This window comes from Pantherophis guttatus, chromosome 2 (assembly GCF_059756535.1).
Source record: "Pantherophis guttatus breed Tessera chromosome 2, ASM5975653v1, whole genome shotgun sequence".
NCBI classification, from domain to species: domain Eukaryota; kingdom Metazoa; phylum Chordata; class Lepidosauria; order Squamata; family Colubridae; genus Pantherophis; species Pantherophis guttatus.
Genome location: NC_142064.1, coordinates 242,536,891 through 242,547,613, shown reverse-complemented (window position 1 = coordinate 242,547,613; position 10,723 = coordinate 242,536,891).

The window sequence follows — 10,723 nt, the reverse complement described above, 5'->3', positions numbered from 1 at the left end:
GGCATCATTTTTATTATTATTTTTAATTAAAATATATATATATACTGTGTCTAACCGTACATATGAGGAAAGGGCATGCCTACAATTTCTCCATTCCTTACACTTCTCTGTCATTCCCAACATACTGATATTGTAGCTGCTTTCCTGAACGGTCATGTTTTTCCAAAGCTTACTGATCATTAAGTCAGGAACCAGACTAATTGGCCTCGCAAGACAAGGGAAAGATTATTTTTTTTTAAAAAAGTTCATATTCATCTTACAAGAACTAATGGCCATATAGACTTTTCAGCATAGAAATGAAAACATGGAATTCATTGCATTGCACAGATTCTGTGGTCACTGGACAATGTGTAAACTAGACTCTTCCCAGAAACATGAACAGCAAACAAATGTCAACAATTTCACCTTTAATTATTCTTTCCGAAATCAAATTGCTTGCTAAACCCAACTTGAACATGAGGCATGGTGTTTGGATTGGACAATCCTAAACATGATTTTGTTACCGTGTGAAATTAAGGATTTTTGTATGATAGTTTGCACATTCTGTTAAGTCTCCTTTTTGGTATCGGTATGTAAAGTGTCCTCTTCCAGCATGTTACTTGCTGTGTTTTTCTTCAAATTTGCTGAGTGATAATTCGGTGAGAACCTTTATAATTTATTTTCTTTGCTTACTATATTTCTGTAACTATTTTATTATTCCAGTAACCTGCCAATGTGGTAATGACCACATAGATCTAGCTTAATACGCTAGTACAAGAGGTTCTTGTAAGTAAGGATCTCTTAGAACCTTTTTATTTATTTATTTATTTATTTTATTTGTTCCTATTTCTATACCGCCCTTCTCCAAATAGGACTCAGGGCGGTGAACAGCCAAAGTAAAAAACAGAACATACAAAATTTAAAAGCCATTTAGAAGGAATATCTTCTAATGGATCTTGGATGGACGTCTCTATTCTATAGAATTTCTGTATCCTCTTTCCACCTTTGTTTCATGTTCTTTGAATCACTTACTATCTCTCCATTGGTTTCTTTTAGCATACCAATTCAAGGTTGGAACATCCTTCCTTCCCCCCCCCAAGTTTTTTATTTTTTATAAACGTATCAAATCAATACATGAACAGTGTGACACCTGGGTGTCATACATTCTAATACAAATAAAACTAATAAAGTTAATCATAATTATTACATTCAATCAACATATATTTCTAGTAAATAATACGCGTTTATCTTAGGTTGCAATCTATCATTGTTCAGTTCCACATTTTCTCTTGTTATTGCTTTCATTTTATTATATAAAAATGTATACATTGATATTCCCCCTTCTCTTATTTCTATCACCTATTTTAGCTTATAATCGTATTACCCTTTATTAAAAGACTTTTCCTTTCTTTCCTTTCTAATTTTTAATCATGTCACCTACCTAAAAAAAAAAAAAAGAGAAAGAGAGAGAGAGAGAAAAGGAGAAGCAAATCAGAACAACAACATAAAAGAAAAAAAATCATCCCTCCATCGTCTCTTGCCCGCTTCAATACTTTGGATTGCTATGCTTTAAGAAAAAGAGAAGGAAAAGGAAAAGCAAATCAAAACAACAATTAAAGAAAAGGAAAAATCTATCCATCATCTCTTGTCCGTTTCAGTAGTTTAATTGTTATGCTTTTTTTTGACTTGCTTTCCAGGTTCCTCTCTTAGATCTTTATCTCCATCTCCATTTGCTTCTTGGATGTTCAATCTAGATATGGAACCTCCTTTTTGAATTCAGAGATCCTTTCAAAGGCCTTCCTTGCTTTCCCTGTGTCTGTTTCCATTTTCGATGCCTTTACAGAAATTGTTGTCTCCTGTCTCTTTTAACTATTCTCTGACATTTTTGTTAAGTTCTTTCTTGAGATCTTTGTTTTTCTTGGCTCTGTCTTCTCTTCTCTTCTTGGCAATTTCCATGGTTTGTTCTGACATCCAGTTTGTTTTCTCCTGTTTGTTGATCTTTGGCAGTTTCTTTTCATATTCATCCTCAACAACTTCTTTGATTTAATTCCATAGTTCCTCTGGTTCCCTTATCAATGTGATCCAGAATTCCGAAGCAATGATGATGTTATCTTTAAAAATTGTGGGTAATATGCTCAAAACCATATTGTGGCAATTGGTTCACTTTTTTTTTTGTTCCGCTTTAGCTTGTCTTGGAACATAATCAGTTTATGATCTGTTCCATGGGATGCTGCTGACCACATTTTTGCTGCTATAACTGAAAATTTCCACCTCTTTCAAACAATAGTACAATTTATTTAATTCCTGTGTATTCCTTTGTATGATGTCCATGTATATAGGTGCTGTTTTGGTTGTTGGAAGCCTGTGTTAGCAATGAAGAAATAATTGGCATTGCAGAAGTTGCTGTCATTCTCTAGCTTAATTTCTGTTCCCTAGGTTATACATTCCAAATATGTATCTTTTATATTTCCAGACTCCAAACACAAGCAGCATATCTTGCCTACCTGTTGTGCTGACTTCAGGCTGAACTTGACCATGACATCTGTCAATCTCATTTTCTTCTTCCTCAGTAGTTGTAACTTGGATAATCATCATATTAAAGAGTTTCCACAAGCTCTAATTGATATAATTCCATCATTGTCTGCATTGCACCCAAGTATTATCTTTCCTATTTTCTTTTTGACTATGAAAGCAACACTGTTCCTTCTTCGTTTTTCAGGTCATGAATAGTGACACCAGTTCATTTCAAATTGATGATGGCTGAGATGCAGGGGTGAAATGTAAAATTTGTTACTACCTGTTCTGTGGGCGTGGCTTGGTGGTGGTGGGGGTAATATGTCTGGGTGGGCGTGGCCAATTTTTTTTTTTTAACTTTTCAAAGCAATTTTTCTAATGCTTTGAAAAGCCTCTGCTGATCAGGCAACTCAGATGGGATCGTCAGAGAGGCTTTTTAAAAAATGCTTTGAAAAGCCTCTGACGATCCCAGCTGAGCCGTGCGATCATCAGAAGCTTTTTTTTTTTTACTTTTAAAAGCATTTTTTCGTCGGAAGAGGTTGTAGAAAAAATGCTTTTAAAAGTAAAAGAAAAAGAAAAAGCCTTTGATGATCGTGCGGCTCAGCTGGGCATTGGGGAGGGGGGGCAGGGATTTTTGCTACCGGTTCTCCGAACCACCTGCCACCATCACTACTGGATCGGGCAATCCGGTCCGAACCGGGAGCATTTCACTCCTGCTGAGATGTCAATATGCAGTTGATTGATTTCATTTTTCATGGTTGAGCTTCCTATGTCCATATTTCTTACATTCCAGGCTCCTGCTGTAATTCTGTCAGATTTTCTTTTCTTGCATGATCACATCAGAAACTAGACATTCCAAAGGTCATGTCATAAACGCCATTAGTACTTGGAAAGATCCTCAGTTCTTCTTAAGCACTTGTTAACTGCCATCTGACCTGAGGGGCCCATCTTCTGGCACTCTATCATCTGTCACTTTATATTGTCTATCCCTGTGGTTTTCTTGATAAAATATAGTATAAATGCTTCTCTTAGGCAGTATGAATTGCTGCCTTCTCTGTTGTCACTAAAGTGGCCGTCTTTTTCTAGCATCTTCCTATATAATTGCTGTTCAATATGGATAATGTTTGTTTTAGCTGGGCAGTTGGGATGACTTTCATAGCTTGGGTGGCTCTACTAGGATACTCCTATTGTACATTGCTGGTATTTTTCTCTCATTATGACCAGAAACACTCCTCCACCTTGATGAAGCAGCATAGTGGGAACTGGGGGGGGGGAGGGGCTTACTCAGACTGTGCAACTCTTCTTTGGAGTACTTTGCATCTAGGAGTTGAACAAAGTGTCTTCTTCAAGAATCTCCACAAGTAATACCCTGCTTCTAATCAGTAGAGTAGAGGGAATGCTTTGCTCAACAACAACAGCTTTTATGAAGTATTTGCAACTATATAGTCGAACAGCTGGTAAAGGACATGTTTTGTTGCATTAAAGTAGTGTGAGGTGCCTCCACAAAACAAAGCCTTCTTAAGCATCAACCAGGAGACCTAACCAACATACATATATATATATATATATATATATATATATATATATATATATATATATATATATATATATATATAAATTTTCTTACTTCTTCGTAGGGTTTATGTGTGTTTTTCTCTCTATATATCATATATATATATATATATATATATATATATATATATATATATATATATATATATATATATCAAGAAATCATAGCATTTCCAAGCAAACAGAATTTTGGAAGTGTTATTGGGATAGCAAATACAGCAGTTAAAATAAAAGTAGCAAGTATAGACGCTAGTATTTTGTTTTCCAAACATTACATATTGGCAGGCAGTATCAAAACCAGCAGGTGGAAGGAACAATTTTACTGTCATCCATAGCCACAAGACCTTAGAAGGCGTCCCCCCATTCGGAGGGTTTCAAAACAGGAAGAACACATATAGCTTGGGTTTTTTTATTATTATTATTATTTAGGTGTTCTGTTTCTTTTACTTTGTTTTTGTTTTATTTTCTTGTATATTGACTGGAATCACTTCATTAGGTGAGGTAGCTTGTGAAATGAGGAAAATAAATATTTACTCTTCTAGGAACATCTCCTAGCTACAAAGCATTCCTCAGGATTCCAAAAGTGTATTGATTCCAAAGACAGAACTGATGATGATTTGATTTTAATTGTTTTTAAATGATGAATATTTAAATGATTTTAAATTGACTGAGAAATGTCTACAGTTCACTGATCAGCTGCAAGGACAGAGCTGGTTTGGTTGATAAAGTTGAATATATTGAAAAAGAACCCATCCTGAAAAAAAAATTGAACTCAAATCAACTGCAGTCTTCAAATACTTTTTACAATAGGCTTCACAACTTCATTTGCACATTTGCAACACTTTAGTGGGGAAAAACATAGCACTGCCTGATAATTAAACTGGCTTGAAAACATCAGATGGATATATGCCATTCTTTAAGCATACTGCACATGTGATACTTATGTGTCAAGTTCAGATTTCTGTAGAGTGCTGATACTTGCTAATATCTACAACGTCCACACAAGGAAATAAGCTGATCAAGAATGTTTATACTGTATTTTGGCATCTTTCCAAAATATAAAAAGAAATATAGAAAGTGAAGGGGAAAAAAGAAGTAAGTTCCATTTTCATCAAAAAAACAAAAAAACAAAAAACAAACCCACAGTAAATTATCATCATTTTTTAAGATATAACAAATACACTTTTTCCCATAGCTCATTTCTTAACTATTAACAAAACTTAAAGACTTGCCATTCATTCTTGATAAGCAAAGGTTCATTAAGGGCTACCAGAAATAGCTACATAACTTTTTTTAACCTTGATCAAATAATCTGACTCTATATTCCTTCCCTGTACTTTTGACAATATTAGGTTTTGATCCCTTAAAATAATGTCCTAAAACTTGTTTTCTTTTGACTCCTCTCGGGAAATCCTTCAAAACTGTGACAGATCTCTTTTGTAAACCCAATTAAAAATGATTGAAATCAGTCTTCTGTATTAATACTTGTGTGTCATTTTTCAAGACATTGGTCAGTTTCATTTGTACTGTGTGTCATCTTTTTGCATATCAGTCTCTTAGCTTGTTGTATTTAAATCAACATCCAAATAAATTTCAATTTTATCTGGCATTATTTGCTCTTTTTATGTAGCAGTGTTTTTCCATCACCTATCAATGATATTAGACATTCTTAAAATTATTAAATTATTAAAATCTTCACAAAAGCATCTGTTGTTAAAGTATTTTTTTTCATTTTATATTAACATGTCTAATTTGAATGTTTTTCTTCTTTAAGTAACCTTCAGTTTCCTCTGGTTCCCTCTAGTGTCCAACATTCAAAATCCCTTCTTATTGTATTATCTTTTCAGCAAACCCAAGCAATCAGAGTTTCCCATGGAAAGGATCATTATATTTAATTACAAATTTTTCACTTCAAAACCATCTAGATTCTCAGTCCATTTTTAACTTTTCAAAACCTTCATTTTGAACCCCCTTTTCTTGATTATGTCACTAAAAAGAAAAACTATTTTTCCAAATTTTTAAACTCAGGTAAACCTATTTCACAAAGAAGGAAACACACTGTGAATGCAATAAAGACTTGCCATTCTAAGTGTATTTAACATTTCTAAACCAGTAAAAAATTAATTCTAAAATATGTAAGAGACAAGGCTTAATCAAGCTTTTGGTCCATAAAAAGGACCTTGTTATGAATATGAACTAAGATGGAATCCCTTCAACTAGAAGCTAATTGCAAAAATATCTGTTTCTGTGATCTACTCATCTATAGATGTACACATGGGATATCTGAAGCTCTGCAGAGACTTTGTTGGTCCAGAATCCTACAGCTCCCAGCAATATCTAAAAGACCAACCTGGTTGTTGAGACTTAAGTGATGGTACAAATATTTTCCCAAGGACTTGGGGAAGTCCTTCCCTCTGTAAACCATGTTTCCCCACTAATCGAGTTTGGAAGCAACTTATTGTCTAAATGACCTCAGCATATTACATAACATTTCCATCAATTCTTCCTCATGGGTTCCTTTTTACTTAAGCTTCCATGAGATTACTGTGGGAAAAGGACACTTCCAATGAGGATTAGATGTGCCTTTTGAACAAGATAGCAACTACTACTGAGATTGCAGCTGATTGCAGATCTCCTCATTACCCTTTATTGGTTATACTGGGTAGATTGACAAAATTCAACAACATCAGGAAATCTGTATGTTACTCATTTCTGATTTAATTGGGGGGGGGACACAAAACTCTTGGCCACTTCCTTCTATTTCTAATGTAGATAGTTTTGACTTCTTCCAAAGTTCCCTAATATTTGTTTTATATTTTCATAACACATTTCCTTATGAGAGTGTTGGAGGAAGTTGCTGGGGATGAGAAGAGAGTTAGCTACTTTTGAGCTTTGGAAATGCCATTTTTGGAGGAGCCATATGTGGTAGCATTGGAATAGAATAGAATAGAATAGAATAGAATAGAATAGAATAGAATAGAATAGAATAGAATAGAATAGAATTTTTTATTGGCCAAGTGTGATTGGACACACAAGGAATTTGTCTTGGTGCATACGCTCTCAGTGTACATAAAAGAAAAGATACATTCATCAAGAATCATAAGGTACAACACTTAATGATACTCATAGGGAACAAATAAGCAATCAAATCATATTAGGAAACAGTCAATATAAATCGTAAAGATACCAGCAACAAGGTTACAGTCATACAGTCATAAGTGGGAGGAGATGGGTGATAGGAACGATGAGAAGATTAATAGTAGTGCAGACTTAGTAAATAGTTGGACAGTATTGAGGGAATTATTTGTTTAACAGAGTGATGGGGTTTGGGGAAAAAACTGTTCTTGTGTCTAGTTGTTCTGGTGTGCAGTGCTCTATAGAGTTGTTTTGAGGGTAGGAGTTGAAACAGTTTATGTCCAGGATGCGAGGGGTCTGTAAATATTTTCACAGCCCTCTTTTTGACTCGTGCAGTATACAGGTCCTCAATGGAAGGCAGATTGGTAGTAATTGTTTTTTTCTGCAGTTCTAATTATCCTCTGAAGTCTGTGTCTTGTTGGGTTGCAGAACCAAACCAGACAGTTATAGCTGTACAGACGACAGACTCAATAATTCCTCTGTAGAACTGTATCAGCAGTTCCTTATAAGAATGCTCTATTGACTTCTCTAAAAAATAATCATTTGTATTTTAAATGTCTTATATCAAAATCAAATAAACATAATTTTAATATTTATAAAACTTTGTCTATTTTAATTGAGCAGGTTGGCTTTCAAATATGCACTTTAAATAAATTGCTTATCCTTCTTCCCCAAATCCCCCAAAGTAGGAATTATATATGCAGGAGACCATTAAACAAGTCAATGTGTCTACTTATCAGGTACTGAGAAAATGAAGAAGAAACAGCTATGACGATCTTGTCTGATCAGTCCTGGTGGCATCTTTTATCTATGAATAAATTGCGTTCCCTTAAGCAAGCATGCTGGGTGATTCTAGCAAGAGATGCTTAGTTGGTAATCAAAGACTTGGTCAGCAAAAATGCAAAGCTGAAAGTTAACGCTATGGCAACCAGCTGAGGCAAGGATTTTCTGGAAACAATTTACTGCTAGAGTTCATCCAGTGTTTGGGGATGCTGACAGCCCCAGTGTTCCTAAAACCACAAATAAGTTTCTTTAGAGCTCATGCGATTGACATGAAGTCACAAGACAAAAGGAGTGAGGTGCCTTCACTTTGAAGTGGCATTTCTTCAAAGCTCAAGGCAAATGCTGTACAAAGCAATTACTGCTAGCCATTTCCTACCCCTGCACCCATTTGCAGGGACTTCTGAAATGGCTAAACATGTTAATAGCTGTATTGAGCTGTTGTTTGAGGATTAACAAGCACTTCAGAGAGTTTAACCTGTCTCTAGTTTTCCTCTCAGCTCTTGGCTACCACAGTGGTCATTAATCGTTGTTGAAGAATCGCAGCCTGGTTTCCTAGGATTACATCAGTAGTAATTAAAAAACCTAACTGCTACAAACAATGGCAGGCTAAATTACACTAATTTATCTTTCCAGGCCCCCAAAAAGGCCTCAAATAAGTGGACAACAAAGAAAGAAAAGGGATAAACCCACTGAATGAAATGCTATTTTCTGAAGATGAACTGCAGCCATGAAAATTGAGAATTTTCTAAGGGCGAGACATTCTTTTTGTGTTATATTTGCAATATGGTGTTATTTGTAGCGAACTTGGTGCAGGGAACTTGGGAAGTGTGACAAAAATATACATAAAAATCAGAGTCTTCCAAGTAATAAGGATTTTTTTTTAAAAAAAAAATTTTAAAAAGAAAAAAAGAAAAGAAAAAAGAGTGAGAACTGTTTAAAGCAAATCAGAAAAAAACCAGAAGCATTTTTTCATTGTTTAAACTGCCAGACACTGTTTCATAACATGCAGTCAAATAACTGCTGCATATCATTATGAAGAAATAGTGGTTCTTTAGGGTGCTTGTTTGTGGGCATCCATTTTACTGATTGCTGCAATTAGCTATATAATTATTGGAGCCATTTGACAAATAATTTAATCAGTCTTCTCTACTTTCTGGCCAAACTAACTTCATTAGGTTCCTGGGGTGCTAAAATGGAGACGGAATGAGAGGAATAATAAATTATTATGAATGAATTAAAAAAAAAAGTTAATATGAAGGGGAAGAGGAACGCTCACCTTGTCAAACATTTAAAGCATGGCCAGGACTGGATTCTTGAATTATTATTTTGTCCTGCTTTAACATTCTGCTTTATTTTCATACTGCATGAAAAGAAGTAAAGCCTTCTGAATGATTTGCTGAAGAACATGGCTTAAATTAGTGTGGAAAAGAACTGGCAGCTCTAAATGTCTATTCTTCATTAAGGTAGGAACAACTAGTTCATTTCTTTAGAATTGGGTGGCCTAGAAATTTGAAATGTAAACAAGCAAACAAATAAATTTCCTACAACTACTAGAGCTTAGCAGAAAGCCATTCATGAACGCGTGTCATGGATACAAACATGTGGCCTAAAAATTAAATATACTGTAGAAAGTTAGCACCCACCCCTCCTAGAAGAATGAAATATTTTAGGAAATATTAAAAAATTCAGAATATTATATTTCCGCTAAAAAAGAACAGAAGTCTTAAGGGAGACAGAAACTCAGAGCCATAGTTCCCTGCCCCCAAGCAGATATTAAGATGAGGCCAGATTTTAGAAATGCAGATTTGGTAATCCATTCAAGAAAGGATATTTTGAACAAAGGCAGAATTAGGTAGAATGGTAGGATCAGCCCTCACTCAAGATCCAAACCAGGAAAGCCATTTATTTATTTATTTATTTATTAGATTTTTATACCGCCCCCTCTCCCGAAGGACTCGGGGCGGTGAACAACCAAAGTTAAAAACATACAATATAAACAATTAAAATACGTTTAAAACAGAATTAAATCTAAAATGGCTCCCCAATTTAAAATGCCTTACCCATACCCCTATAAAAAGACGAATTTAAAATTTAAAAATTTAAAATTTCCACATTTAAAAAGGGGGAAGATTTAGGCCAGGCCAGCTTGATAAAATAGAAAAGTCTTAAGCACGCGGCAGAAGGTGCGCAGATCCGGGATCCTACGTATCTCCGGGGGGAGCTCGTTCCAAATCGTCGGTGCCCCCACAGAGAAGGCTCTCCCCCTAGGGGCCGACAGCCGACATTGTTTGGCCCACGGCACCCGGAGGAGCCCCTCTCTATGGGAGCGTACTGGCCGGTGGGAGGCTATTGGTGGTAGCAGGCGGTCCCGTAAATAACCAGGTCCTAAGCCATGGAGCGCTTTGAAGGTGATAACCAGAACCTTGAAGCGCACTCGGAAGACCACCGGGAGCCAGTGGAGCTCGCGCAGGAGAGGTGTCACATGGGAACTCCATGTCGCTCCCATCACCACCCGCGCGGTCGCACTCTGCGCCAGTTGGAGCCTCCGAGTGCACCTCAAGGGGAGCCCCATGTAGAGAGCGTTGCAGTAATCCAGACGAGAAGTAACGAGGGCATGAGTGACTGTGTGTAGGGAGTCCCGATCTAGATAGGGACGCAACTGGCGGATCAGGCGAACCTGATGAAAAATCCTCCCGGACACGGCCGTCGCATGCTCTTCTAACGACAGCCGTGAATCCAG